Here is a 27,485-nt window from a genome sequence, read left to right as displayed (position 1 = left end):
GACTTCCATCCCAACCTCTTTACAAATGTCTTCAAACTCTTTCATTGTGATCAAAGTCAACTCCTGATGAAGCCGTCAGACCAAGATCATCTGCAAAGAGCAGAGGGCCATATGCCCAATGCTAAACAAGCCGCCGTTTCCGTGGTGTAGTGGTCATCACGTTCGCCTCACATGCGAAAGGTCCCCATTTCGAAACTGGGCGGAAACAATATCGGGTTTTTTTTGGTTTACTCTGCAGCGGACAATCTTCTCTCGATTGGTCATTAAAGACCACTCGTCTAGTTTCTGCAAAATTCAACTCTCTGATGAAGCCAACAGATTTATTCGTGGCTTATTAACAAGAAACTCCCCGTCAGGGAATCGAACCCTGGTCTTCTGCGTGACAAGCAGAGATACTGTCCACTATACTAACGAGGACTCCTTGAGTATATTTAATTGGCAGGTGTCTGGCCGGGGTTAAGAGGAGGTATGCACTATAATTCTGTATTATTGGGGATGAACATCACTCCGGGCCAACGTTGAGAATTTCTCCACTCCTTGGCTGAGAACCACGCCCTAGTACATGTATGTAGGAGCTGACTTCCATCCCAACCTCTTTACAAATGTCTTCAAACTCTTTCATTGTGATCAAAGTCAACTCCTGATGAAGCCGTCAGACCAAGATCATCTGCAAAGAGCGGAGGGTCAATTGCCGAATGCAAAACAATCCGCCGTTTCCATGGTGTAGTGGTCATCACGTTCGCCTCACACGCGAAAGGTCCCCAGTTCGAAACTGGGCGGAAACAATCCAGGCTGACGTTGAGCTTTTCTCCACTCCTTGGCTGTGAACCATGCCCTTGTACATGTATGTAGGAGCTGACTTCCATCCCAACCTCTTTACAAATGTCTTCAAACTCTTTCATTGCGATCAAAGTCAACTCCTGATGAAGCCGTCAGACCAAGATCATCTGCAAAGAGCAGAGGGCCATATGCCCAATGACAAACAAGCCGCCGTTTCCGTGGTGTAGTGGTCATCACGTTTGCCTCACATGCGAAAGGTCCCCAGTTCGAAACTGGGCGGAAACAATATCGGTTTTTTTTTGGTTTACTCTGCAGCGGAATATCTTCTCTCGATTGGTCATTAAAGACCACTCGTCTAGTTTCTGCAAAATTCAACTCTCTGATGTAGCCAACAGATTTATTCGTGGCTTATTAACAAGAAACTCCCCGTCAGGGAATCGAACCCTGGTCTTCTGCGTGACAAGCAGAGATACTGTCCACTATACTAACGAGGACTCCTTGAGTATATTTAATTGGCAGGTATCTGGCCGGGGTTAAGAGGAGGTATGCACTATAATTCTGTATTATTGGGGATGAACATCACTCCGGGCCAACGATGAGAATTTCTCCACTCCTTGGCTGAGAACCACGCCCTAGTACATGTATGTAGGAGCTGACTTCCATCCCAACCTCTTTACAAATGTCTTCAAACTCTTTCATTGTGATCAAAGTCAACTCCTGATGAAGCCGTCAGACCAAGATCATCTGCAAAGAGCAGAGGGCCATATGCCCAATGCTAAACAAGCCGCCGTTTCCGTGGTGTAGTGGTCATCACGTTCGCCTCACACGCGAAAGGTCCCCAGTTCGAAACTGGGCGGAAACACTCCAGGCTGACGTTGAGCTTTTCTCCACTCCTTGGCTGTGAACCACGCCCTTGTACATGTATGTAGGAGCTGACTTCCATCCCAACCTCTTTACAAATGTCTTCAAACTCTTTCATTGTGATCAAAGTCAACTCCTGATGAAGCCGTCAGACCAAGATCATCTGCAAAGAGCAGAGGGCCATATGCCCAATGCTAAACAAGCCGTCGTTTCCGTGGTGTAGTGGTCATCACGTTCGCCTCACACGCGGAAGGCCCCCAGTTCGAAACTGGGCGGAAACAATATCGGGTTTTTTTTGGTTTACTCTGCAGCGGACAATCTTCTCTCGATTGGTCATTAAAGACCACTCGTCTAGTTTCTGCAAAATTCAACTCTCTGATGAAGCCAACAGATTTATTCGTGGCTTATTAACAAGAAACTCCCCGTCAGGGAATCGAACCCTGGTCTTCTGCGTGACAAGCAGAGATACTGTCCACTATACTAACGAGGACTCCTTGAGTATATTTAATTGGCAGGTATCTGGCCGGGGTTAAGAGGAGGTATGCACTATAATTCTGTATTATTGGGGATGAACATCACTCCGGGCCAACGTTGAGAATTTCTCCACTCCTTGGCTGAGAACCACAGTCTCGTACATGTATGTAGGAGTTGACTTCCATCCCAACCTCTTTACAAATGTCTTCAAACTCTTTCATTGTGATCAAAGTCAACTCCTGATGAAGCCGTCAGACCAAGATCATCTGCAAAGAGCAGAGGGTCAATTGCCCAATGCAAAACAATCCGCCGTTTCCGTGGTGTAGTGGTCATCACGTTCGCCTCACATGCGAAAGGTCCCCAGTTCGAAACTGGGCGGAAACACTCCAGGCTGACGTTGAGCTTTTCTCCACTCCTTGGCTGTGAACCACACCCTTGTACATGTATGTAGGAGCTGACTTCCATCCCAACCTCTTTACAAATGTCTTCAAACTCTTTCATTGTGATCAAAGTCAACTCCTGATGAAGCCGTCAGACCAAGATCATCTGCAAAGAGCAGAGGGCCATATGCCCAATGCTAAACAAGCCGCCGTTTCCGTGGTGTAGTGGTCATCACGTTCGCCTCACACGCGGAAGGCCCCCAGTTTGAAACTGGGCGGAAACAATATCGTTTTTTTTTTGGTTTACTCTGTAGCGGAATATCTTCTCTTGATTGGTCATTAAAGACCACTCGTCTAGTTTCTGCAAAATTCAACTCTCTGATGAAGCCAACAGATTTATTCGTGGCTTATTAACAAGAAACTCCCCGTCAGGGAATCGAACCCTGGTCTTCTGCATGACAAGCAGAGATACTGTCCACTATACTAACGAGGACTCCTTGAGTATATTTAATTGGCAGGTATCTGGCCGGGGTTAAGAGGAGGTATGCACTATAATTCTGTATTATTGGGGATGAACATCACTCCGGGCCAACGTTGAGAATTTCTCCACTCCTTGGCTGAGAACCACGGTCTCGTACATGTATGTAGGAGCTGACTTCCATCCCAACCTCTTTACAAATGTCTTCAAACTCTTTCATTGTGATCAAAGTCAACTCCTGATGAAGCCGTCAGACCAAGATCATCTGCAAAGAGTAGAGGGCCATATGCCCAAAACCAAACAAGCCGCCGTTTCCGTGGTGTAGTGGTCATCAAGTTCGCCTCACACGCGAAAGGTCCCCAGTTCGAAACTGGGCGGAAACAATATCGTTTTTTTTTGGTTTACTCTGCAGCGGAATATCTTCTCTCGATTGGTCATTAAAGACCACTCGTCTAGTTTCTGCAAAATTCAACTCTCTGATGAAGCCAACAGATTTATTCGTGGCTTATTAACAAGAAACTCCCCGTCAGGGAATCGAACCCTGGTCTTCTGCGTGACAAGCAGAGATACTGTCCACTATACTAACGAGGACTCCTTCAGTATATTTAATTGGCAGGTATCTGGCCGGGGTTAAGAGGAGGTATGCACTATAATTCTGTATTATTGGGGATGAACATCACTCCGGGCCAACGTTGAGAATTTCTCCACTCCTTGGCTGAGATCCACAGTCTCGTACATGTATGTAGGAGCTGACTTCCATCCCAACATCTTTACAAATGTCTTCAAACTCTTTCATTGTGATCAAAGTCAACTCCTGATGAAGCCGTCAGACCAAGATCATCTGCAAAGAGCAGAGGGCCATATGCCCAATGCCAAACAAGCCGCCGTTTCGTGGTGTAGTGGTCATCACGTTCGCCTCACACGCGAAAGGTCCCCAGTTCGAAACTGGGCGGAAACAATATTGGTTTTTTTTTGGTTTACTCTGCAGCGGAATATCTTCTCTCGATTGGTCATTAAAGACCACTCGTCTAGTTTCTGCAAAATTCAACTCTCTGATGAAGCCAACAGATTTATTCGTGGCTTATTAACAAGAAACTCCCCGTCAGGGAATCGAACCCTGGTCTTCTGCGTGACAAGCAGAGATACTGTCCACTATACTAACGAGGACTCCTTCAGTATATTTAATTGGCAGGTATCTGGCCGGGGTTAAGAGGAGGTATGCACTATAATTCTGTATTATTGGGGATGAACATCACTCCGGGCCAACGTTGAGAATTTCTCCACTCCTTGGCTGAGATCCACAGTCTCGTACATGTATGTAGGAGCTGACTTCCATCCCAACCTCTTTACAAATGTCTTCAAACTCTTTCATTGTGATCAAAGTCAACTCCTGATGAAGCCGTCAGACCAAGATCATCTGCAAAGAGCAGAGGGCCATATGCCCAATGCCAAACAAGCCGCCGTTTCGTGGTGTAGTGGTCATCACGTTCGCCTCACACGCGAAAGGTCCCCAGTTCGAAACTGGGCGGAAACAATATTGGTTTTTTTTTGGTTTACTCTGCAGCGGAATATCTTCTCTCGATTGGTCATTAAAGACCACTCGTCTAGTTTCTGCAAAATTCAACTCTCTGATGAAGCCAACAGATTTATTCGTGGCTTATTAACAAGAAACTCCCCGTCAGGGAATCGAACCCTGGTCTTCTGCGTGACAAGCAGAGATACTGTCCACTATACTAACGAGGACTCCTTGAGTATATTTAATTGGCAGGTATCTGGCCGGGGTTAAGAGGAGGTATGCACTATAATTCTGTATTATTGGGGATGAACATCACTCCGGGCCAACGATGAGAATTTCTCCACTCCTTGGCTGAGAACCACGCCCTAGTACATGTATGTAGGAGCTGACTTCCATCCCAACCTCTTTACAAATGTCTTCAAACTCTTTCATTGTGATCAAAGTCAACTCCTGATGAAGCCGTCAGACCAAGATCATCTGCAAAGAGCAGAGGGCCATATGCCCAATGCTAAACAAGCCGCCGTTTCCGTGGTGTAGTGGTCATCACGTTCGCCTCACACGCGGAAGGCCCCCAGTTCGAAACTGGGCGGAAACAATATCGGTTTTTTTTTGGTTTACTCTGCAGCGGACAATCTTCTCTCAATTGGTCATTAAAGACCACTCGTCTAGTTTCTGCAAAATTCAACTCTCTGATGAAGCCAACAGATTTATTCGTGGCTTATTAACAAGAAACTCCCCGTCAGGGAATCGAACCCTGGTCTTCTGCGTGACAAGCAGAGATACTGTCCACTATACTAACGAGGACTCCTTCAGTATATTTAATTGGCAGGTATCTGGCCGGGGTTAAGAGGAGGTATGCACTATAATTCTGTATTATTGGGGATGAACATCACTCCGGGCCAACGTTGAGAATTTCTCCACTCCTTGGCTGAGAACCACAGTCTCGTACATGTATGTAGGAGCTGACTTCCATCCCAACCTCTTTACAAATGTCTTCAAACTCTTTCATTGTGATCAAAGTCAACTCCTGATGAAGCCGTCAGACCAAGATCATCTGCAAAGAGCAGAGGGCCATATGCCCAATGCCAAACAAGCCGCCGTTTCCGTGGTCATCACGTTCGCCTCACACGCGAAAGGTCCCCAGTTCGAAACTGGGCGGAAACAATATCGTTTTTTTTTTGGTTTACTCTGCAGCGGAATATCTTCTCTCGATTGGTCATTAAAGACCACTCGTCTAGTTTCTGCAAAATTCAACTCTCTGATGAAGCCAACAGATTTATTCGTGGCTTATTAACAAGAAACTCCCCGTCAGGGAATCGAACCCTGGTCTTCTGCGTGACAAGCAGAGATACTGTCCACTATACTAACGAGGACTCCTTGAGTATATTTAATTGGCAGGTATCTGGCCGGGGTTAAGAGGAGGTATGCACTATAATTCTGTATTATTGGGGATGAACATCACTCCGGGCCAACGTTGAGAATTTCTCCACTCCTTGGCTGAGAACCACGGTCTCGTACATGTATGTAGGAGCTGACTTCCATCCCAACCTCTTTACAAATGTCTTCAAACTCTTTCATTGTGATCAAAGTCAACTCCTGATGAAGCCGTCAGACCAAGATCATCTGCAAAGAGCAGAGGGCCATATGCCCAATGCCAAACAAGCCGCCGTTTCCGTGGTGTAGTGGTCATCACGTTCGCCTCACACGCGAAAGGTCCCCAGTTCGAAACTGGGCGGAAACAATATCGTTTTTTTTTTGGTTTACTCTGCAGCGGAATATCTTCTCTCGATTGGTCATTAAAGACCACTCGTCTAGTTTCTGCAAAATTCAACTCTCTGATGAAGCCAACAGATTTATTCGTGGCTTATTAACAAGAAACTCCCCGTCAGGGAATCGAACCCTGGTCTTCTGCGTGACAAGCAGAGATACTGTCCACTATACTAACGAGGACTCCTTGAGTATATTTAATTGGCAGGTATCTGCCCGGGGTTAAGAGGAGGTATGCACTATAATTCTGTATTATTGGGGATGAACATCACTCCGGGCCAACGTTGAGAATTACTCCACTCCTTGGCTGAGAATCACGCCCTAGTACATGTATGTAGGAGCTGACTTCCATCCCAACCTCTTTACAAATGTCTTCAAACTCTTTCATTGTGATCAAAGTCAACTCCTGATGAAGCCGTCAGACCAAGATCATCTGCAAAGAGCAGAGGGCCATATGCCCAATGCCAAACAAGCCGCCGTTTCCGTGGTGTAGTGGTCATCACGTTCGCCTCACACGCGAAAGGTCCCCAGTTCGAAACTGGTCGGAAACAATATCGTTTTTTTTTTGGTTTACTCTGCAGCGGAATATCTTCTCTCGATTGGTCATTAAAGACCACTCGTCTAGTTTCTGCAAAATTCAACTCTCTGATGAAGCCAACAGATTTATTCGTGGCTTATTAACAAGAAACTCCCCGTCAGGGAATCGAACCCTGGTCTTCTGCGTGACAAGCAGAGATACTGTCCACTATACTAACGAGGACTCCTTGAGTATATTTAATTGGCAGGTATCTGCCCGGGGTTAAGAGGAGGTATGCACTATAATTCTGTATTATTGGGGATGAACATCACTCCGGGCCAACGTTGAGAATTACTCCACTCCTTGGCTGAGAATCACGCCCTAGTACATGTATGTAGGAGCTGACTTCCATCCCAACCTCTTTACAAATGTCTTCAAACTCTTTCATTGTGATCAAAGTCAACTCCTGATGAAGCCGTCAGACCAAGATCATCTGCAAAGAGCAGAGGGCCATATGCCCAAAACCAAACAAGCCGCCGTTTCCGTGGTGTAGTGGTCATCAAGTTCGCCTCACACGCGAAAGGTCCCCAGTTCGAAACTGGGCGGAAACAATATCGTTTTTTTTTGGTTTACTCTGCAGCGGAATATCTTCTCTCGATTGGTCATTAAAGACCACTCGTCTAGTTTCTGCAAAATTCAACTCTCTGATGAAGCCAACAGATTTATTCGTGGCTTATTAACAAGAAACTCCCCGTCAGGGAATCGAACCCTGGTCTTCTGCGTGACAAGCAGAGATACTGTCCACTATACTAACGAGGACTCCTTGAGTATATTTAATTGGCAGGTATCTGCCCGGGGTTAAGAGGAGGTATGCACTATAATTCTGTATTATTGGGGATGAACATCACTCCGGGCCAACGTTGAGAATTTCTCCACTCCTTGGCTGAGAACCACGGTCTCGTACATGTATGTAGGAGCTGACTTCCATCCCAACCTCTTTACAAATGTCTTCAAACTCTTTCATTGTGATCAAAGTCAACTCCTGATGAAGCCGTCAGACCAAGATCATCTGCAAAGAGCAGAGGGCCATATGCCCAATGCTAAACAAGCCGCCGTTTCCGTGGTGTAGTGGTCATCACGTTCGCCTCACACGCGGAAGGCCCCCAGTTCGAAACTGGGCGGAAACAATATCGGTTTTTTTTTGGTTTACTCTGCAGCGGACAATCTTCTCTCAATTGGTCATTAAAGACCACTCGTCTAGTTTCTGCAAAATTCAACTCTCTGATGAAGCCAACAGATTTATTCGTGGCTTATTAACAAGAAACTCCCCGTCAGGGAATCGAACCCTGGTCTTCTGCGTGACAAGCAGAGATACTGTCCACTATACTAACGAGGACTCCTTCAGTATATTTAATTGGCAGGTATCTGGCCGGGGTTAAGAGGAGGTATGCACTATAATTCTGTATTATTGGGGATGAACATCACTCCGGGCCAACGTTGAGAATTTCTCCACTCCTTGGCTGAGAACCACAGTCTCGTACATGTATGTAGGAGCTGACTTCCATCCCAACCTCTTTACAAATGTCTTCAAACTCTTTCATTGTGATCAAAGTCAACTCCTGATGAAGCCGTCAGACCAAGATCATCTGCAAAGAGCAGAGGGCCATATGCCCAATGCCAAACAAGCCGCCGTTTCCGTGGTCATCACGTTCGCCTCACACGCGAAAGGTCCCCAGTTCGAAACTGGGCGGAAACAATATCGTTTTTTTTTTGGTTTACTCTGCAGCGGAATATCTTCTCTCGATTGGTCATTAAAGACCACTCGTCTAGTTTCTGCAAAATTCAACTCTCTGATGAAGCCAACAGATTTATTCGTGGCTTATTAACAAGAAACTCCCCGTCAGGGAATCGAACCCTGGTCTTCTGCGTGACAAGCAGAGATACTGTCCACTATACTAACGAGGACTCCTTGAGTATATTTAATTGGCAGGTATCTGGCCGGGGTTAAGAGGAGGTATGCACTATAATTCTGTATTATTGGGGATGAACATCACTCCGGGCCAACGTTGAGAATTTCTCCACTCCTTGGCTGAGATCCACAGTCTCGTACATGTATGTAGGAGCTGACTTCCATCCCAACATCTTTACAAATGTCTTCAAACTCTTTCATTGTGATCAAAGTCAACTCCTGATGAAGCCGTCAGACCAAGATCATCTGCAAAGAGCAGAGGGCCATATGCCCAATGCCAAACAAGCCGCCGTTTCGTGGTGTAGTGGTCATCACGTTCGCCTCACACGCGAAAGGTCCCCAGTTCGAAACTGGGCGGAAACAATATTGGTTTTTTTTTGGTTTACTCTGCAGCGGAATATCTTCTCTCGATTGGTCATTAAAGACCACTCGTCTAGTTTCTGCAAAATTCAACTCTCTGATGAAGCCAACAGATTTATTCGTGGCTTATTAACAAGAAACTCCCCGTCAGGGAATCGAACCCTGGTCTTCTGCGTGACAAGCAGAGATACTGTCCACTATACTAACGAGGACTCCTTCAGTATATTTAATTGGCAGGTATCTGGCCGGGGTTAAGAGGAGGTATGCACTATAATTCTGTATTATTGGGGATGAACATCACTCCGGGCCAACGTTGAGAATTTCTCCACTCCTTGGCTGAGATCCACAGTCTCGTACATGTATGTAGGAGCTGACTTCCATCCCAACCTCTTTACAAATGTCTTCAAACTCTTTCATTGTGATCAAAGTCAACTCCTGATGAAGCCGTCAGACCAAGATCATCTGCAAAGAGCAGAGGGCCATATGCCCAATGCCAAACAAGCCGCCGTTTCGTGGTGTAGTGGTCATCACGTTCGCCTCACACGCGAAAGGTCCCCAGTTCGAAACTGGGCGGAAACAATATTGGTTTTTTTTTGGTTTACTCTGCAGCGGAATATCTTCTCTCGATTGGTCATTAAAGACCACTCGTCTAGTTTCTGCAAAATTCAACTCTCTGATGAAGCCAACAGATTTATTCGTGGCTTATTAACAAGAAACTCCCCGTCAGGGAATCGAACCCTGGTCTTCTGCGTGACAAGCAGAGATACTGTCCACTATACTAACGAGGACTCCTTGAGTATATTTAATTGGCAGGTATCTGGCCGGGGTTAAGAGGAGGTATGCACTATAATTCTGTATTATTGGGGATGAACATCACTCCGGGCCAACGATGAGAATTTCTCCACTCCTTGGCTGAGAACCACGCCCTAGTACATGTATGTAGGAGCTGACTTCCATCCCAACCTCTTTACAAATGTCTTCAAACTCTTTCATTGTGATCAAAGTCAACTCCTGATGAAGCCGTCAGACCAAGATCATCTGCAAAGAGCAGAGGGCCATATGCCCAATGCTAAACAAGCCGCCGTTTCCGTGGTGTAGTGGTCATCACGTTCGCCTCACACGCGGAAGGCCCCCAGTTCGAAACTGGGCGGAAACAATATCGGTTTTTTTTTGGTTTACTCTGCAGCGGACAATCTTCTCTCAATTGGTCATTAAAGACCACTCGTCTAGTTTCTGCAAAATTCAACTCTCTGATGAAGCCAACAGATTTATTCGTGGCTTATTAACAAGAAACTCCCCGTCAGGGAATCGAACCCTGGTCTTCTGCGTGACAAGCAGAGATACTGTCCACTATACTAACGAGGACTCCTTCAGTATATTTAATTGGCAGGTATCTGGCCGGGGTTAAGAGGAGGTATGCACTATAATTCTGTATTATTGGGGATGAACATCACTCCGGGCCAACGTTGAGAATTTCTCCACTCCTTGGCTGAGAACCACAGTCTCGTACATGTATGTAGGAGCTGACTTCCATCCCAACCTCTTTACAAATGTCTTCAAACTCTTTCATTGTGATCAAAGTCAACTCCTGATGAAGCCGTCAGACCAAGATCATCTGCAAAGAGCAGAGGGCCATATGCCCAATGCCAAACAAGCCGCCGTTTCCGTGGTCATCACGTTCGCCTCACACGCGAAAGGTCCCCAGTTCGAAACTGGGCGGAAACAATATCGTTTTTTTTTTGGTTTACTCTGCAGCGGAATATCTTCTCTCGATTGGTCATTAAAGACCACTCGTCTAGTTTCTGCAAAATTCAACTCTCTGATGAAGCCAACAGATTTATTCGTGGCTTATTAACAAGAAACTCCCCGTCAGGGAATCGAACCCTGGTCTTCTGCGTGACAAGCAGAGATACTGTCCACTATACTAACGAGGACTCCTTGAGTATATTTAATTGGCAGGTATCTGGCCGGGGTTAAGAGGAGGTATGCACTATAATTCTGTATTATTGGGGATGAACATCACTCCGGGCCAACGTTGAGAATTTCTCCACTCCTTGGCTGAGAACCACGGTCTCGTACATGTATGTAGGAGCTGACTTCCATCCCAACCTCTTTACAAATGTCTTCAAACTCTTTCATTGTGATCAAAGTCAACTCCTGATGAAGCCGTCAGACCAAGATCATCTGCAAAGAGCAGAGGGCCATATGCCCAATGCCAAACAAGCCGCCGTTTCCGTGGTGTAGTGGTCATCACGTTCGCCTCACACGCGAAAGGTCCCCAGTTCGAAACTGGGCGGAAACAATATCGTTTTTTTTTTGGTTTACTCTGCAGCGGAATATCTTCTCTCGATTGGTCATTAAAGACCACTCGTCTAGTTTCTGCAAAATTCAACTCTCTGATGAAGCCAACAGATTTATTCGTGGCTTATTAACAAGAAACTCCCCGTCAGGGAATCGAACCCTGGTCTTCTGCGTGACAAGCAGAGATACTGTCCACTATACTAACGAGGACTCCTTGAGTATATTTAATTGGCAGGTATCTGCCCGGGGTTAAGAGGAGGTATGCACTATAATTCTGTATTATTGGGGATGAACATCACTCCGGGCCAACGTTGAGAATTACTCCACTCCTTGGCTGAGAATCACGCCCTAGTACATGTATGTAGGAGCTGACTTCCATCCCAACCTCTTTACAAATGTCTTCAAACTCTTTCATTGTGATCAAAGTCAACTCCTGATGAAGCCGTCAGACCAAGATCATCTGCAAAGAGCAGAGGGCCATATGCCCAATGCCAAACAAGCCGCCGTTTCCGTGGTGTAGTGGTCATCACGTTCGCCTCACACGCGAAAGGTCCCCAGTTCGAAACTGGTCGGAAACAATATCGTTTTTTTTTTGGTTTACTCTGCAGCGGAATATCTTCTCTCGATTGGTCATTAAAGACCACTCGTCTAGTTTCTGCAAAATTCAACTCTCTGATGAAGCCAACAGATTTATTCGTGGCTTATTAACAAGAAACTCCCCGTCAGGGAATCGAACCCTGGTCTTCTGCGTGACAAGCAGAGATACTGTCCACTATACTAACGAGGACTCCTTGAGTATATTTAATTGGCAGGTATCTGCCCGGGGTTAAGAGGAGGTATGCACTATAATTCTGTATTATTGGGGATGAACATCACTCCGGGCCAACGTTGAGAATTACTCCACTCCTTGGCTGAGAATCACGCCCTAGTACATGTATGTAGGAGCTGACTTCCATCCCAACCTCTTTACAAATGTCTTCAAACTCTTTCATTGTGATCAAAGTCAACTCCTGATGAAGCCGTCAGACCAAGATCATCTGCAAAGAGCAGAGGGCCATATGCCCAAAACCAAACAAGCCGCCGTTTCCGTGGTGTAGTGGTCATCAAGTTCGCCTCACACGCGAAAGGTCCCCAGTTCGAAACTGGGCGGAAACAATATCGTTTTTTTTTGGTTTACTCTGCAGCGGAATATCTTCTCTCGATTGGTCATTAAAGACCACTCGTCTAGTTTCTGCAAAATTCAACTCTCTGATGAAGCCAACAGATTTATTCGTGGCTTATTAACAAGAAACTCCCCGTCAGGGAATCGAACCCTGGTCTTCTGCGTGACAAGCAGAGATACTGTCCACTATACTAACGAGGACTCCTTGAGTATATTTAATTGGCAGGTATCTGCCCGGGGTTAAGAGGAGGTATGCACTATAATTCTGTATTATTGGGGATGAACATCACTCCGGGCCAACGTTGAGAATTTCTCCACTCCTTGGCTGAGAACCACGGTCTCGTACATGTATGTAGGAGCTGACTTCCATCCCAACCTCTTTACAAATGTCTTCAAACTCTTTCATTGTGATCAAAGTCAACTCCTGATGAAGCCGTCAGACCAAGATCATCTGCAAAGAGCAGAGGGCCATATGCCCAATGCTAAACAAGCCGCCGTTTCCGTGGTGTAGTGGTCATCACGTTCGCCTCACACGCGGAAGGCCCCCAGTTCGAAACTGGGCGGAAACAATATCGGTTTTTTTTTGGTTTACTCTGCAGCGGACAATCTTCTCTCAATTGGTCATTAAAGACCACTCGTCTAGTTTCTGCAAAATTCAACTCTCTGATGAAGCCAACAGATTTATTCGTGGCTTATTAACAAGAAACTCCCCGTCAGGGAATCGAACCCTGGTCTTCTGCGTGACAAGCAGAGATACTGTCCACTATACTAACGAGGACTCCTTCAGTATATTTAATTGGCAGGTATCTGGCCGGGGTTAAGAGGAGGTATGCACTATAATTCTGTATTATTGGGGATGAACATCACTCCGGGCCAACGTTGAGAATTTCTCCACTCCTTGGCTGAGAACCACAGTCTCGTACATGTATGTAGGAGCTGACTTCCATCCCAACCTCTTTACAAATGTCTTCAAACTCTTTCATTGTGATCAAAGTCAACTCCTGATGAAGCCGTCAGACCAAGATCATCTGCAAAGAGCAGAGGGCCATATGCCCAATGCCAAACAAGCCGCCGTTTCCGTGGTCATCACGTTCGCCTCACACGCGAAAGGTCCCCAGTTCGAAACTGGGCGGAAACAATATCGTTTTTTTTTTGGTTTACTCTGCAGCGGAATATCTTCTCTCGATTGGTCATTAAAGACCACTCGTCTAGTTTCTGCAAAATTCAACTCTCTGATGAAGCCAACAGATTTATTCGTGGCTTATTAACAAGAAACTCCCCGTCAGGGAATCGAACCCTGGTCTTCTGCGTGACAAGCAGAGATACTGTCCACTATACTAACGAGGACTCCTTGAGTATATTTAATTGGCAGGTATCTGGCCGGGGTTAAGAGGAGGTATGCACTATAATTCTGTATTATTGGGGATGAACATCACTCCGGGCCAACGTTGAGAATTTCTCCACTCCTTGGCTGAGAACCACGGTCTCGTACATGTATGTAGGAGCTGACTTCCATCCCAACCTCTTTACAAATGTCTTCAAACTCTTTCATTGTGATCAAAGTCAACTCCTGATGAAGCCGTCAGACCAAGATCATCTGCAAAGAGCAGAGGGCCATATGCCCAATGCCAAACAAGCCGCCGTTTCCGTGGTGTAGTGGTCATCACGTTCGCCTCACACGCGAAAGGTCCCCAGTTCGAAACTGGGCGGAAACAATATCGTTTTTTTTTTGGTTTACTCTGCAGCGGAATATCTTCTCTCGATTGGTCATTAAAGACCACTCGTCTAGTTTCTGCAAAATTCAACTCTCTGATGAAGCCAACAGATTTATTCGTGGCTTATTAACAAGAAACTCCCCGTCAGGGAATCGAACCCTGGTCTTCTGCGTGACAAGCAGAGATACTGTCCACTATACTAACGAGGACTCCTTGAGTATATTTAATTGGCAGGTATCTGCCCGGGGTTAAGAGGAGGTATGCACTATAATTCTGTATTATTGGGGATGAACATCACTCCGGGCCAACGTTGAGAATTACTCCACTCCTTGGCTGAGAATCACGCCCTAGTACATGTATGTAGGAGCTGACTTCCATCCCAACCTCTTTACAAATGTCTTCAAACTCTTTCATTGTGATCAAAGTCAACTCCTGATGAAGCCGTCAGACCAAGATCATCTGCAAAGAGCAGAGGGCCATATGCCCAATGCCAAACAAGCCGCCGTTTCCGTGGTGTAGTGGTCATCACGTTCGCCTCACACGCGAAAGGTCCCCAGTTCGAAACTGGTCGGAAACAATATCGTTTTTTTTTTGGTTTACTCTGCAGCGGAATATCTTCTCTCGATTGGTCATTAAAGACCACTCGTCTAGTTTCTGCAAAATTCAACTCTCTGATGAAGCCAACAGATTTATTCGTGGCTTATTAACAAGAAACTCCCCGTCAGGGAATCGAACCCTGGTCTTCTGCGTGACAAGCAGAGATACTGTCCACTATACTAACGAGGACTCCTTGAGTATATTTAATTGGCAGGTATCTGGCCGGGGTTAAGAGGAGGTATGCACTATAATTCTGTATTATTGGGGATGAACATCACTCCGGGCCAACGTTGAGAATTACTCCACTCCTTGGCTGAGAATCACGCCCTAGTACATGTATGTAGGAGCTGACTTCCATCCCAACCTCTTTACAAATGTCTTCAAACTCTTTCATTGTGATCAAAGTCAACTCCTGATGAAGCCGTCAGACCAAGATCATCTGCAAAGAGCAGAGGGCCATATGCCCAAAACCAAACAAGCCGCCGTTTCCGTGGTGTAGTGGTCATCAAGTTCGCCTCACACGCGAAAGGTCCCCAGTTCGAAACTGGGCGGAAACAATATCGTTTTTTTTTGGTTTACTCTGCAGCGGAATATCTTCTCTCGATTGGTCATTAAAGACCACTCGTCTAGTTTCTGCAAAATTCAACTCTCTGATGAAGCCAACAGATTTATTCGTGGCTTATTAACAAGAAACTCCCCGTCAGGGAATCGAACCCTGGTCTTCTGCGTGACAAGCAGAGATACTGTCCACTATACTAACGAGGACTCCTTCAGTATATTTAATTGGCAGGTATCTGGCCGGGGTTAAGAGGAGGTATGCACTATAATTCTGTATTATTGGGGATGAACATCACTCCGGGCCAACGTTGAGAATTTCTCCACTCCTTGGCTGAGAACCACAGTCTCGTACATGTATGTAGGAGCTGACTTCCATCCCAACCTCTTTACAAATGTCTTCAAACTCTTTCATTGTGATCAAAGTCAACTCCTGATGAAGCCGTCAGACCAAGATCATCTGCAAAGAGCAGAGGGCCATATGCCCAATGCCAAACAAGCCGCCGTTTCCGTGGTGTAGTGGTCATCACGTTCGCCTCACACGCGAAAGGTCCCCAGTTCGAAATTGGGCGGAAACAATATCGTTTTTTTTTTGGTTTACTCTGCAGCGGAATATCTTCTCTCAATTGGTCATTAAAGACCACTCGTCTAGTTTCTGCAAAATTCAACTCTCTGATGAAGCCAACAGATTTATTCGTGGCTTATTAACAAGAAACTCCCCGTCAGGGAATCGAACCCTGGTCTTCTGAGTGACAAGCAGAGATACTGTCCACTATACTAACGAGGACTCCTTCAGTATATTTAATTGGCAGGTATCTGGCCGGGGTTAAGAGGAGGTATGCACTATAATTCTGTATTATTGGGGATGAACATCACTCCGGGCCAACGTTGAGAATTTCTCCACTCCTTGGCTGAGAACCACGCCCTTGTACATGTATGTAGGAGCTGACTTCCATCCCAACCTCTTTACAAATGTCTTCAAACTCTTTCATTGTGATCAAAGTCAACTCCTGATGAAGCCGTCAGACCAAGATCATCTGCAAAGAGCAGAGGGCCATATGCCCAATGCAAAACAAGCCGCCGTTTCCGTGGTGTAGTGGTCATCACGTTCGCCTCACACGCGAAAGGTCCCCAGTTCGAAACTGGGCGGAAACAATCCAGGCTGACGTTGAGCTTTTCTCCACTCCTTGGCTGTGAACCATGCCCTTGTACATGTATGTAGGAGCTGACTTCCATCCCAACCTCTTTACAAATGTCTTCAAACTCTTTCATTGTGATCAAAGTCAACTCCTGATGAAGCCGTCGGACCAAGATCATCTGCAAAGAGCAGAGGGCCATATGCCCAATGCAAAACAAGCCGCCGTTTCCGTGGTGTAGTGGTCATCACGTTCTCCTCACACGCGAAAGGTCCCCAGTTCGAAACTGGGCGGAAACACTCCAGGCTGACGTTGAGCTTTTCTCCACTCCTTGGCTGTGAACCACGGCCTTGTACATGTATGTAGGAGCTGACTTCCATCCCAACCTCTTTACAAATGTCTTCAAACTCTTTCATTGTGATCAAAGTCAACTCCTGATGAAGCCGTCAGACCAAGATCATCTGCAAAGAGCAGAGGGCCATATGCCCAATGCCAAACAAGCCGCCGTTTCCGTGGTGTAGTGGTCATCACGTTCGCCTCACACGCGAAAGGTCCCCAGTTCGAAACTGGGCGGAAACAATATCGTTTTTTTTTTGGTTTACTCTGCAGCGGAATATCTTCTCTCGATTGGTCATTAAAGACCACTCGTCTAGTTTCTGCAAAATTCAACTCTCTGATGAAGCCAACAGATTTATTCGTGGCTTATTAACAAGAAACTCCCCGTCAGGGAATCGAACCCTGGTCTTCTGCGTGACAAGCAGAGATACTGTCCACTATACTAACGAGGACTCCTTGAGTATACTTAATTGGCAGGTATCTGGCCGGGGTTAAGAGGAGGTATGCACTATAATTCTGTATTATTGGGGATGAACATCACTCCGGGCCAACGTTGAGAATTTCTCCACTCCTTGGCTGAGAACCACGGTCTCGTACATGTATGTAGGAGCTGACTTCCATCCCAACCTCTTTACAAATGTCTTCAAACTCTTTCATTGTGATCAAAGTCAACTCCTGATGAAGCCGTCAGACCAAGATCATCTGCAAAGAGCAGAGGGCCATATGCCCAATGCCAAACAAGCCGCCGTTTCCGTGGTGTAGTGGTCATCACGTTCGCCTCACACGCGAAAGGTCCCCAGTTCGAAATTGGGAGGAAACAATATCGGTTTTTTTTTGGTTTACTCTGCAGCGGAATATCTTCTCTCAATTGGTCATTAAAGACCACTCGTCTAGTTTCTGCAAAATTCAACTCTCTGATGAAGCCAACAGATTTATTCGTGGCTTATTAACAAGAAACTCCCCGTCAGGGAATCGAACCCTGGTCTTCTGAGTGACAAGCAGAGATACTGTCCACTATACTAACGAGGACTCCTTCAGTATATTTAATTGGCAGGTATCTGGCCGGGGTTAAGAGGAGGTATGCACTATAATTCTGTATTATTGGGGATGAACATCACTCCGGGCCAACGTTGAGAATTTCTCCACTCCTTGGCTGAGAACCACGCCCTTGTACATGTATGTAGGAGCTGACTTCCATCCCAACCTCTTTACAAATGTCTTCAAACTCTTTCATTGTGATCAAAGTCAACTCCTGATGAAGCCGTCAGACCAAGATCATCTGCAAAGAGCAGAGGGCCATATGCCCAATGCCAAACAAGCCGCCGTTTCCGTGGTGTAGTGGTCATCACGTTCGCCTCACACGCGAAAGGTCCCCAGTTCGAAATTGGGAGGAAACAATATCGGTTTTTTTTTGGTTTACTCTGCAGCGGAATATCTTCTCTCAATTGGTCATTAAAGACCACTCGTCTAGTTTCTGCAAAATTCAACTCTCTGATGAAGCCAACAGATTTATTCGTGGCTTATTAACAAGAAACTCCCCGTCAGGGAATCGAACCCTGGTCTTCTGAGTGACAAGCAGAGATACTGTCCACTATACTAACGAGGACTCCTTCAGTATATTTAATTGGCAGGTATCTGGCCGGGGTTAAGAGGAGGTTTGCACTATAATTCTGTATTATTGGGGATGAACATCACTCCGGGCCAACGTTGAGAATTTCTCCACTCCTTGGCTGAGAACCACGCCCTTGTACATGTATGTAGGAGCTGACTTCCATCCCAACCTCTTTACAAATGTCTTCAAACTCTTTCATTGTGATCAAAGTCAACTCCTGATGAAGCCGTCAGACCAAGATCATCTGCAAAGAGCAGAGGGCCATATGCCCAATGCAAAACAAGCCGCCGTTTCCGTGGTGTAGTGGTCATCACGTTCGCCTCACACGCGAAAGGTCCCCAGTTCGAAACTGGGCGGAAACAATCCAGGCTGACGTTGAGCTTTTCTCCACTCCTTGGCTGTGAACCATGCCCTTGTACATGTATGTAGGAGCTGACTTCCATCCCAACCTCTTTACAAATGTCTTCAAACTCTTTCATTGTGATCAAAGTCAACTCCTGATGAAGCCGTCGGACCAAGATCATCTGCAAAGAGCAGAGGGCCATATGCCCAATGCAAAACAAGCCGCCGTTTCCGTGGTGTAGTGGTCATCACGTTCTCCTCACACGCGAAAGGTCCCCAGTTCGAAACTGGGCGGAAACACTCCAGGCTGACGTTGAGCTTTTCTCCACTCCTTGGCTGTGAACCACGGCCTTGTACATGTATGTAGGAGCTGACTTCCATCCCAACCTCTTTACAAATGTCTTCAAACTCTTTCATTGTGATCAAAGTCAACTCCTGATGAAGCCGTCAGACCAAGATCATCTGCAAAGAGCAGAGGGCCATATGCCCAATGCCAAACAAGCCGCCGTTTCCGTGGTGTAGTGGTCATCACGTTCGCCTCACACGCGAAAGGTCCCCAGTTCGAAACTGGGCGGAAACAATATCGTTTTTTTTTTGGTTTACTCTGCAGCGGAATATCTTCTCTCGATTGGTCATTAAAGACCACTCGTCTAGTTTCTGCAAAATTCAACTCTCTGATGAAGCCAACAGATTTATTCGTGGCTTATTAACAAGAAACTCCCCGTCAGGGAATCGAACCCTGGTCTTCTGCGTGACAAGCAGAGATACTGTCCACTATACTAACGAGGACTCCTTGAGTATACTTAATTGGCAGGTATCTGGCCGGGGTTAAGAGGAGGTATGCACTATAATTCTGTATTATTGGGGATGAACATCACTCCGGGCCAACGTTGAGAATTTCTCCACTCCTTGGCTGAGAACCACGGTCTCGTACATGTATGTAGGAGCTGACTTCCATCCCAACCTCTTTACAAATGTCTTCAAACTCTTTCATTGTGATCAAAGTCAACTCCTGATGAAGCCGTCAGACCAAGATCATCTGCAAAGAGCAGAGGGCCATATGCCCAATGCCAAACAAGCCGCCGTTTCCGTGGTGTAGTGGTCATCACGTTCGCCTCACACGCGAAAGGTCCCCAGTTCGAAACTGGGCGGAAACAATATCGTTTTTTTTTTGGTTTACTCTGCAGCGGAATATCTTCTCTCGATTGGTCATTAAAGACCACTCGTCTAGTTTCTGCAAAATTCAACTCTCTGATGAAGCCAACAGATTTATTCGTGGCTTATTAACAAGAAACTCCCCATCAGGGAATCGAACCCTGGTCTTCTGCGTGACAAGCAGAGATACTGTCCACTATACTAACGAGGACTCCTTGAGTATACTTAATTGGCAGGTATCTGGCCGGGGTTAAGAGGAGGTATGCACTATAATTCTGTATTATTGGGGATGAACATCACTCCGGGCCAACGTTGAGAATTTCTCCACTCCTTGGCTGAGAACCACGGTCTCGTACATGTATGTAGGAGCTGACTTCCATCCCAACCTCTTTACAAATGTCTTCAAACTCTTTCATTGTGATCAAAGTCAACTCCTGATGAAGCCGTCAGACCAAGATCATCTGCAAAGAGCAGAGGGCCATATGCCCAATGCCAAACAAGCCGCCGTTTCCGTGGTGTAGTGGTCATCACGTTCGCCTCACACGCGAAAGGTCCCCAGTTCGAAATTGGGCGGAAACAATATCGGTTTTTTTTTGGTTTACTCTGCAGCGGAATATCTTCTCTCAATTGGTCATTAAAGACCACTCGTCTAGTTTCTGCAAAATTCAACTCTCTGATGAAGCCAACAGATTTATTCGTGGCTTATTAACAAGAAACTCCCCGTCAGGGAATCGAACCCTGGTCTTCTGCGTGACAAGCAGAGATACTGTCCACTATACTAACGAGGACTCCTTGAGTATACTTAATTGGCAGGTATCTGGCCGGGGTTAAGAGGAGGTATGCACTATAATTCTGTATTATTGGGGATGAACATCACTCCGGGCCAACGTTGAGAATTTCTCCACTCCTTGGCTGAGAACCACGGTCTCGTACATGTATGTAGGAGCTGACTTCCATCCCAACCTCTTTACAAATGTCTTCAAACTCTTTCATTGTGATCAAAGTCAACTCCTGATGAAGCCGTCAGACCAAGATCATCTGCAAAGAGCAGAGGGCCATATGCCCAATGCCAAACAAGCCGCCGTTTCCGTGGTGTAGTGGTCATCACGTTCGCCTCACACGCGAAAGGTCCCCAGTTCGAAACTGGGCGGAAACACTCCAGGCTGACGTTGAGCTTTTCTCCACTCCTTGGCTGAGAACCACGCCCTTGTACATGTATGTAGGAGCTGACTTCCATCCCAACCTCTTTACAAATGTCTTCAAACTCTTTCATTGTGATCAAAGTCAACTCCTGATGAAGCCGTCAGACCAAGATCATCTGCAAAGAGCAGAGGGCCATATGCCCAATGCCAAACAAGCCGCCGTTTCCGTGGTGTAGTGGTCATCACGTTCGCCTCACACGCGAAAGGTCCCCAGTTCGAAACTGGGCGGAAACAATATCGTTTTTTTTTTGGTTTACTCTGCAGCGGAATATCTTCTCTCGATTGGTCATTAAAGACCACTCGTCTAGTTTCTGCAAAATTCAACTCTCTGATGAAGCCAACAGATTTATTCGTGGCTTATTAACAAGAAACTCCCCGTCAGGGAATCGAACCCTGGTCTTCTGCGTGACAAGCAGAGATACTGTCCACTATACTAACGAGGACTCCTTGAGTATATTTAATTGGCAGGTATCTGGCCGGGGTTAAGAGGAGGTATGCACTATAATTCTGTATTATTGGGGATGAACATCACTCCGGGCCAACGTTGAGAATTTCTCCACTCCTTGGCTGAGAACCACGGTCTCGTACATGTATGTAGGAGCTGACTTCCATCCCAACCTCTTTACAAATGTCTTCAAACTCTTTCATTGTGATCAAAGTCAACTCCTGATGAAGCCGTCAGACCAAGATCATCTGCAAAGAGCAGAGGGCCATATGCCCAATGCCAAACAAGCCGCCGTTTCCGTGGTGTAGTGGTCATCACGTTCGCCTCACACGCGAAAGGTCCCCAGTTCGAAACTGGGCGGAAACACTCCAGGCTGACGTTGAGCTTTTCTCCACTCCTTGGCTGAGAACCACGCCCTTGTACATGTATGTAGGAGCTGACTTCCATCCCAACCTCTTTACAAATGTCTTCAAACTCTTTCATTGTGATCAAAGTCAACTCCTGATGAAGCCGTCAGACCAAGATCATCTGCAAAGAGCAGAGGGCCATATGCCCAATGCCAAACAAGCCGCCGTTTCCGTGGTGTAGTGGTCATCACGTTCGCCTCACACGCGAAAGGTCCCCAGTTCGAAACTGGGCGGAAACACTCCAGGCTGACGTTGAGCTTTTCTCCACTCCTTGGCTGTGAACCACGGCCTTGTACATGTATGTAGGAGCTGACTTCCATCCCAACCTCTTTACAAATGTCTTCAAACTCTTTCATTGTGATCAAAGTCAACTCCTGATGAAGCCGTCAGACCAAGATCATCTGCAAAGAGCAGAGGGCCATATGCCCAATGCCAAACAAGCCGCCGTTTCCGTGGTGTAGTGGTCATCACGTTCGCCTCACACGCGAAAGGTCCCCAGTTCGAAACTGGGCGGAAACAATATCGTTTTTTTTTTGGTTTACTCTGCAGCGGAATATCTTCTCTCGATTGGTCATTAAAGACCACTCGTCTAGTTTCTGCAAAATTCAACTCTCTGATGAAGCCAACAGATTTATTCGTGGCTTATTAACAAGAAACTCCCCGTCAGGGAATCGAACCCTGGTCTTCTGCGTGACAAGCAGAGATACTGTCCACTATACTAACGAGGACTCCTTGAGTATACTTAATTGGCAGGTATCTGGCCGGGGTTAAGAGGAGGTATGCACTATAATTCTGTATTATTGGGGATGAACATCACTCCGGGCCAACGTTGAGAATTTCTCCACTCCTTGGCTGAGAACCACGGTCTCGTACATGTATGTAGGAGCTGACTTCCATCCCAACCTCTTTACAAATGTCTTCAAACTCTTTCATTGTGATCAAAGTCAACTCCTGATGAAGCCGTCAGACCAAGATCATCTGCAAAGAGCAGAGGGCCATATGCCCAATGCCAAACAAGCCGCCGTTTCCGTGGTGTAGTGGTCATCACGTTCGCCTCACACGCGAAAGGTCCCCAGTTCGAAATTGGGCGGAAACAATATCGGTTTTTTTTTGGTTTACTCTGCAGCGGAATATCTTCTCTCAATTGGTCATTAAAGACCACTCGTCTAGTTTCTGCAAAATTCAACTCTCTGATGAAGCCAACAGATTTATTCGTGGCTTATTAACAAGAAACTCCCCTTCAGGGAATCGAACCCTGGTCTTCTGAGTGACAAGCAGAGATACTGTCCACTATACTAACGAGGACTCCTTCAGTATATTTAATTGGCAGGTATCTGGCCGGGGTTAAGAGGAGGTATGCACTATAATTCTGTATTATTGGGGATGAACATCACTCCGGGCCAACGTTGAGAATTTCTCCACTCCTTGGCTGAGAACCACGCCCTTGTACATGTATGTAGGAGCTGACTTCCATCCCAACCTCTTTACAAATGTCTTCAAACTCTTTCATTGTGATCAAAGTCAACTCCTGATGAAGCCGTCGGACCAAGATCATCTGCAAAGAGCAGAGGGCCATATGCCCAATGCAAAACAAGCCGCCGTTTCCGTGGTGTAGTGGTCATCACGTTCTCCTCACACGCGAAAGGTCCCCAGTTCGAAACTGGGCGGAAACACTCCAGGCTGACGTTGAGCTTTTCTCCACTCCTTGGCTGTGAACCACGCCCTTGTACATGTATGTAGGAGCTGACTTCCATCCCAACCTCTTTACAAATGTCTTCAAACTCTTTCATTGTGATCAAAGTCAACTCCTGATGAAGCCGTCAGACCAAGATCATCTGCAAAGAGCAGAGGGCCATATGCCCAATGCCAAACAAGCCGCCGTTTCCGTGGTGTAGTGGTCATCACGTTCGCCTCACACGCGAAAGGTCCCCAGTTCGAAACTGGGCGGAAACAATATCGTTTTTTTTTTGGTTTACTCTGCAGCGGAATATCTTCTCTCGATTGGTCATTAAAGACCACTCGTCTAGTTTCTGCAAAATTCAACTCTCTGATGAAGCCAACAGATTTATTCGTGGCTTATTAACAAGAAACTCCCCGTCAGGGAATCGAACCCTGGTCTTCTGCGTGACAAGCAGAGATACTGTCCACTATACTAACGAGGACTCCTTGAGTATATTTAATTGGCAGGTATCTGGCCGGGGTTAAGAGGAGGTATGCACTATAATTCTGTATTATTGGGGATGAACATCACTCCGGGCCAACGTTGAGAATTTCTCCACTCCTTGGCTGAGAACCACGGTCTCGTACATGTATGTAGGAGCTGACTTCCATCCCAACCTCTTTACAAATGTCTTCAAACTCTTTCATTGTGATCAAAGTCAACTCCTGATGAAGCCGTCAGACCAAGATCATCTGCAAAGAGCAGAGGGCCATATGCCCAATGCCAAACAAGCCGCCGTTTCCGTGGTGTAGTGGTCATCACGTTCGCCTCACACGCGAAAGGTCCCCAGTTCGAAACTGGGCGGAAACACTCCAGGCTGACGTTGAGCTTTTCTCCACTCCTTGGCTGAGAACCACGCCCTTGTACATGTATGTAGGAGCTGACTTCCATCCCAACCTCTTTACAAATGTCTTCAAACTCTTTCATTGTGATCAAAGTCAACTCCTGATGAAGCCGTCAGACCAAGATCATCTGCAAAGAGCAGAGGGCCATATGCCCAATGCCAAACAAGCCGCCGTTTCCGTGGTGTAGTGGTCATCACGTTCGCCTCACACGCGAAAGGTCCCCAGTTCGAAACTGGGCGGAAACAATATCGTTTTTTTTTTGGTTTACTCTGCAGCGGAATATCTTCTCTCGATTGGTCATTAAAGACCACTCGTCTAGTTTCTGCAAAATTCAACTCTCTGATGAAGCCAACAGATTTATTCGTGGCTTATTAACAAGAAACTCCCCGTCAGGGAATCGAACCCTGGTCTTCTGCGTGACAAGCAGAGATACTGTCCACTATACTAAAGGGGACTCCTTGAGTATATTTAATTGGCAGGTATCTGGCCGTGGTTAAGAGGAGGTATGCACTATAATTCTGTATTATTGGGGATGAACATCACTCCGGGCCAACGTTGAGAATTTCTCCACTCCTTGGCTGAGAACCACGGTCTCGTACATGTATGTAGGAGCTGACTTCCATCCCAACCTCTTTACAAATGTCTTCAAACTCTTTCATTGTGATCAAAGTCAACTCCTGATGAAGCCGTCAGACCAAGATCATCTGCAAAGAGCAGAGGGCCATATGCCCAATGCCAAACAAGCCGCCGTTTCCGTGGTGTAGTGGTCATCACGTTCGCCTCACACGCGAAAGGTCCCCAGTTCGAAACTGGGCGGAAACACTCCAGGCTGACGTTGAGCTTTTCTCCACTCCTTGGCTGAGAACCACGCCCTTGTACATGTATGTAGGAGCTGACTTCCATCCCAACCTCTTTACAAATGTCTTCAAACTCTTTCATTGTGATCAAAGTCAACTCCTGATGAAGCCGTCAGACCAAGATCATCTGCAAAGAGCAGAGGGCCATATGCCCAATGCCAAACAAGCCGCCGTTTCCGTGGTGTAGTGGTCATCACGTTCGCCTCACACGCGAAAGGTCCCCAGTTCGAAACTGGGCGGAAACAATATCGTTTTTTTTTTGGTTTACTCTGCAGCGGAATATCTTCTCTCGATTGGTCATTAAAGACCACTCGTCTAGTTTCTGCAAAATTCAACTCTCTGATGAAGCCAACAGATTTATTCGTGGCTTATTAACAAGAAACTCCCCGTCAGGGAATCGAACCCTGGTCTTCTGCGTGACAAGCAGAGATACTGTCCACTATACTAAAGGGGACTCCTTGAGTATATTTAATTGGCAGGTATCTGGCCGTGGTTAAGAGGAGGTATGCACTATAATTCTGTATTATTGGGGATGAACATCACTCCGGGCCAACGTTGAGAATTTCTCCACTCCTTGGCTGAGAACCACGGTCTCGTACATGTATGTAGGAGCTGACTTCCATCCCAACCTCTTTACAAATGTCTTCAAACTCTTTCATTGTGATCAAAGTCAACTCCTGATGAAGCCGTCAGACCAAGATCATCTGCAAAGAGCAGAGGGCCATATGCCCAATGCCAAACAAGCCGCCGTTTCCGTGGTGTAGTGGTCATCACGTTCGCCTCACACGCGAAAGGTCCCCAGTTCGAAACTGGGCGGAAACACTCCAGGCTGACGTTGAGCTTTTCTCCACTCCTTGGCTGAGAACCACGCCCTTGTACATGTATGTAGGAGCTGACTTCCATCCCAACCTCTTTACAAATGTCTTCAAACTCTTTCATTGTGATCAAAGTCAACTCCTGATGAAGCCGTCAGACCAAGATCATCTGCAAAGAGCAGAGGGCCATATGCCCAATGCCAAACAAGCCGCCGTTTCCGTGGTGTAGTGGTCATCACGTTCGCCTCACACGCGAAAGGTCCCCAGTTCGAAACTGGGCGGAAACAATATCGTTTTTTTTTTGTTTACTCTGCAGCGGAATATCTTCTCTCGATTGGTCATTAAAGACCACTCGTCTAGTTTCTGCAAAATTCAACTCTCTGATGAAGCCAACAGATTTATTCGTGGCTTATTAACAAGAAACTCCCCGTCAGGGAATCGAACCCTGGTCTTCTGCGTGACAAGCAGAGATACTGTCCACTATACTAACGAGGACTCCTTGAGTATATTTAATTGGCAGGTATCTGGCCGGGGTTAAGAGGAGGTATGCACTATAATTCTGTATTATTGGGGATGAACATCACTCCGGGCCAACGTTGAGAATTTCTCCACTCCTTGGCTGAGAACCACGGTCTCGTACATGTATGTAGGAGCTGACTTCCATCCCAACCTCTTTACAAATGTCTTCAAACTCTTTCATTGTGATCAAAGTCAACTCCTGATGAAGCCGTCAGACCAAGATCATCTGCAAAGAGCAGAGGGCCATATGCCCAATGCCAAACAAGCCGCCGTTTCCGTGGTGTAGTGGTCATCACGTTCGCCTCACACGCGAAAGGTCCCCAGTTCGAAACTGGGCGGAAACACTCCAGGCTGACGTTGAGCTTTTCTCCACTCCTTGGCTGAGAACCACGCCCTTGTACATGTATGTAGGAGCTGACTTCCATCCCAACCTCTTTACAAATGTCTTCAAACTCTTTCATTGTGATCAAAGTCAACTCCTGATGAAGCCGTCAGACCAAGATCATCTGCAAAGAGCAGAGGGCCATATGCCCAATGCCAAACAAGCCGCCGTTTCCGTGGTGTAGTGGTCATCACGTTCGCCTCACACGCGAAAGGTCCCCAGTTCGAAACTGGGCGGAAACAATATCGTTTTTTTTTTGTTTACTCTGCAGCGGAATATC

The 27,485-nt window shown here is 46.5% G+C and overlaps 32 non-coding genes across 32 annotated transcripts; all 32 read right to left on the bottom strand.

The window, feature by feature from the left end:
* Nucleotides 1–345: 345 nt before the first annotated feature.
* trnad-guc (transfer RNA aspartic acid (anticodon GUC)) lies at nucleotides 346–417 on the bottom strand. Its single transcript has one exon. It is a non-coding gene; the product is annotated as a tRNA-Asp (tRNA).
* Nucleotides 418–1,202: 785 nt separating this feature from the next.
* Nucleotides 1,203–1,274, bottom strand: trnad-guc (transfer RNA aspartic acid (anticodon GUC)). The gene has a single exon. It is a non-coding gene; the product is annotated as a tRNA-Asp (tRNA).
* Nucleotides 1,275–2,059: 785 nt separating this feature from the next.
* trnad-guc (transfer RNA aspartic acid (anticodon GUC)) lies at nucleotides 2,060–2,131 on the bottom strand. Its single transcript has one exon. It is a non-coding gene; the product is annotated as a tRNA-Asp (tRNA).
* Nucleotides 2,132–3,492: 1,361 nt separating this feature from the next.
* Nucleotides 3,493–3,564, bottom strand: trnad-guc (transfer RNA aspartic acid (anticodon GUC)). Its single transcript has one exon. It is a non-coding gene; the product is annotated as a tRNA-Asp (tRNA).
* A 504-nt stretch (nucleotides 3,565–4,068) lies between these two features.
* trnad-guc (transfer RNA aspartic acid (anticodon GUC)) lies at nucleotides 4,069–4,140 on the bottom strand. The gene has a single exon. It is a non-coding gene; the product is annotated as a tRNA-Asp (tRNA).
* Nucleotides 4,141–4,644: 504 nt separating this feature from the next.
* On the bottom strand, nucleotides 4,645–4,716 carry trnad-guc (transfer RNA aspartic acid (anticodon GUC)). The gene has a single exon. It is a non-coding gene; the product is annotated as a tRNA-Asp (tRNA).
* A 505-nt stretch (nucleotides 4,717–5,221) lies between these two features.
* On the bottom strand, nucleotides 5,222–5,293 carry trnad-guc (transfer RNA aspartic acid (anticodon GUC)). The gene has a single exon. It is a non-coding gene; the product is annotated as a tRNA-Asp (tRNA).
* A 497-nt stretch (nucleotides 5,294–5,790) lies between these two features.
* Nucleotides 5,791–5,862, bottom strand: trnad-guc (transfer RNA aspartic acid (anticodon GUC)). The gene has a single exon. It is a non-coding gene; the product is annotated as a tRNA-Asp (tRNA).
* A 505-nt stretch (nucleotides 5,863–6,367) lies between these two features.
* On the bottom strand, nucleotides 6,368–6,439 carry trnad-guc (transfer RNA aspartic acid (anticodon GUC)). The gene has a single exon. It is a non-coding gene; the product is annotated as a tRNA-Asp (tRNA).
* A 505-nt stretch (nucleotides 6,440–6,944) lies between these two features.
* trnad-guc (transfer RNA aspartic acid (anticodon GUC)) lies at nucleotides 6,945–7,016 on the bottom strand. The gene has a single exon. It is a non-coding gene; the product is annotated as a tRNA-Asp (tRNA).
* A 504-nt stretch (nucleotides 7,017–7,520) lies between these two features.
* trnad-guc (transfer RNA aspartic acid (anticodon GUC)) lies at nucleotides 7,521–7,592 on the bottom strand. The gene has a single exon. It is a non-coding gene; the product is annotated as a tRNA-Asp (tRNA).
* A 505-nt stretch (nucleotides 7,593–8,097) lies between these two features.
* On the bottom strand, nucleotides 8,098–8,169 carry trnad-guc (transfer RNA aspartic acid (anticodon GUC)). Its single transcript has one exon. It is a non-coding gene; the product is annotated as a tRNA-Asp (tRNA).
* Nucleotides 8,170–8,666: 497 nt separating this feature from the next.
* Nucleotides 8,667–8,738, bottom strand: trnad-guc (transfer RNA aspartic acid (anticodon GUC)). The gene has a single exon. It is a non-coding gene; the product is annotated as a tRNA-Asp (tRNA).
* Nucleotides 8,739–9,242: 504 nt separating this feature from the next.
* Nucleotides 9,243–9,314, bottom strand: trnad-guc (transfer RNA aspartic acid (anticodon GUC)). The gene has a single exon. It is a non-coding gene; the product is annotated as a tRNA-Asp (tRNA).
* Nucleotides 9,315–9,818: 504 nt separating this feature from the next.
* On the bottom strand, nucleotides 9,819–9,890 carry trnad-guc (transfer RNA aspartic acid (anticodon GUC)). Its single transcript has one exon. It is a non-coding gene; the product is annotated as a tRNA-Asp (tRNA).
* A 505-nt stretch (nucleotides 9,891–10,395) lies between these two features.
* trnad-guc (transfer RNA aspartic acid (anticodon GUC)) lies at nucleotides 10,396–10,467 on the bottom strand. The gene has a single exon. It is a non-coding gene; the product is annotated as a tRNA-Asp (tRNA).
* Nucleotides 10,468–10,964: 497 nt separating this feature from the next.
* Nucleotides 10,965–11,036, bottom strand: trnad-guc (transfer RNA aspartic acid (anticodon GUC)). The gene has a single exon. It is a non-coding gene; the product is annotated as a tRNA-Asp (tRNA).
* Nucleotides 11,037–11,541: 505 nt separating this feature from the next.
* trnad-guc (transfer RNA aspartic acid (anticodon GUC)) lies at nucleotides 11,542–11,613 on the bottom strand. Its single transcript has one exon. It is a non-coding gene; the product is annotated as a tRNA-Asp (tRNA).
* Nucleotides 11,614–12,118: 505 nt separating this feature from the next.
* Nucleotides 12,119–12,190, bottom strand: trnad-guc (transfer RNA aspartic acid (anticodon GUC)). The gene has a single exon. It is a non-coding gene; the product is annotated as a tRNA-Asp (tRNA).
* Nucleotides 12,191–12,694: 504 nt separating this feature from the next.
* Nucleotides 12,695–12,766, bottom strand: trnad-guc (transfer RNA aspartic acid (anticodon GUC)). The gene has a single exon. It is a non-coding gene; the product is annotated as a tRNA-Asp (tRNA).
* A 505-nt stretch (nucleotides 12,767–13,271) lies between these two features.
* Nucleotides 13,272–13,343, bottom strand: trnad-guc (transfer RNA aspartic acid (anticodon GUC)). The gene has a single exon. It is a non-coding gene; the product is annotated as a tRNA-Asp (tRNA).
* Nucleotides 13,344–13,840: 497 nt separating this feature from the next.
* trnad-guc (transfer RNA aspartic acid (anticodon GUC)) lies at nucleotides 13,841–13,912 on the bottom strand. The gene has a single exon. It is a non-coding gene; the product is annotated as a tRNA-Asp (tRNA).
* Nucleotides 13,913–14,417: 505 nt separating this feature from the next.
* Nucleotides 14,418–14,489, bottom strand: trnad-guc (transfer RNA aspartic acid (anticodon GUC)). The gene has a single exon. It is a non-coding gene; the product is annotated as a tRNA-Asp (tRNA).
* Nucleotides 14,490–14,994: 505 nt separating this feature from the next.
* trnad-guc (transfer RNA aspartic acid (anticodon GUC)) lies at nucleotides 14,995–15,066 on the bottom strand. Its single transcript has one exon. It is a non-coding gene; the product is annotated as a tRNA-Asp (tRNA).
* A 504-nt stretch (nucleotides 15,067–15,570) lies between these two features.
* Nucleotides 15,571–15,642, bottom strand: trnad-guc (transfer RNA aspartic acid (anticodon GUC)). Its single transcript has one exon. It is a non-coding gene; the product is annotated as a tRNA-Asp (tRNA).
* A 1,642-nt stretch (nucleotides 15,643–17,284) lies between these two features.
* Nucleotides 17,285–17,356, bottom strand: trnad-guc (transfer RNA aspartic acid (anticodon GUC)). The gene has a single exon. It is a non-coding gene; the product is annotated as a tRNA-Asp (tRNA).
* A 2,219-nt stretch (nucleotides 17,357–19,575) lies between these two features.
* On the bottom strand, nucleotides 19,576–19,647 carry trnad-guc (transfer RNA aspartic acid (anticodon GUC)). The gene has a single exon. It is a non-coding gene; the product is annotated as a tRNA-Asp (tRNA).
* A 1,082-nt stretch (nucleotides 19,648–20,729) lies between these two features.
* trnad-guc (transfer RNA aspartic acid (anticodon GUC)) lies at nucleotides 20,730–20,801 on the bottom strand. Its single transcript has one exon. It is a non-coding gene; the product is annotated as a tRNA-Asp (tRNA).
* A 785-nt stretch (nucleotides 20,802–21,586) lies between these two features.
* Nucleotides 21,587–21,658, bottom strand: trnad-guc (transfer RNA aspartic acid (anticodon GUC)). The gene has a single exon. It is a non-coding gene; the product is annotated as a tRNA-Asp (tRNA).
* A 1,065-nt stretch (nucleotides 21,659–22,723) lies between these two features.
* Nucleotides 22,724–22,795, bottom strand: trnad-guc (transfer RNA aspartic acid (anticodon GUC)). The gene has a single exon. It is a non-coding gene; the product is annotated as a tRNA-Asp (tRNA).
* Nucleotides 22,796–24,157: 1,362 nt separating this feature from the next.
* Nucleotides 24,158–24,229, bottom strand: trnad-guc (transfer RNA aspartic acid (anticodon GUC)). The gene has a single exon. It is a non-coding gene; the product is annotated as a tRNA-Asp (tRNA).
* A 2,498-nt stretch (nucleotides 24,230–26,727) lies between these two features.
* trnad-guc (transfer RNA aspartic acid (anticodon GUC)) lies at nucleotides 26,728–26,799 on the bottom strand. Its single transcript has one exon. It is a non-coding gene; the product is annotated as a tRNA-Asp (tRNA).
* Nucleotides 26,800–27,485: the final 686 nt, after the last annotated feature.

This window comes from Pungitius pungitius, unplaced genomic scaffold (genome assembly GCF_949316345.1).
Source record: "Pungitius pungitius unplaced genomic scaffold, fPunPun2.1 scaffold_25, whole genome shotgun sequence".
NCBI classification, from domain to species: domain Eukaryota; kingdom Metazoa; phylum Chordata; class Actinopteri; order Perciformes; family Gasterosteidae; genus Pungitius; species Pungitius pungitius.
This window is presented reverse-complemented; position numbering and strand designations above follow the sequence as displayed.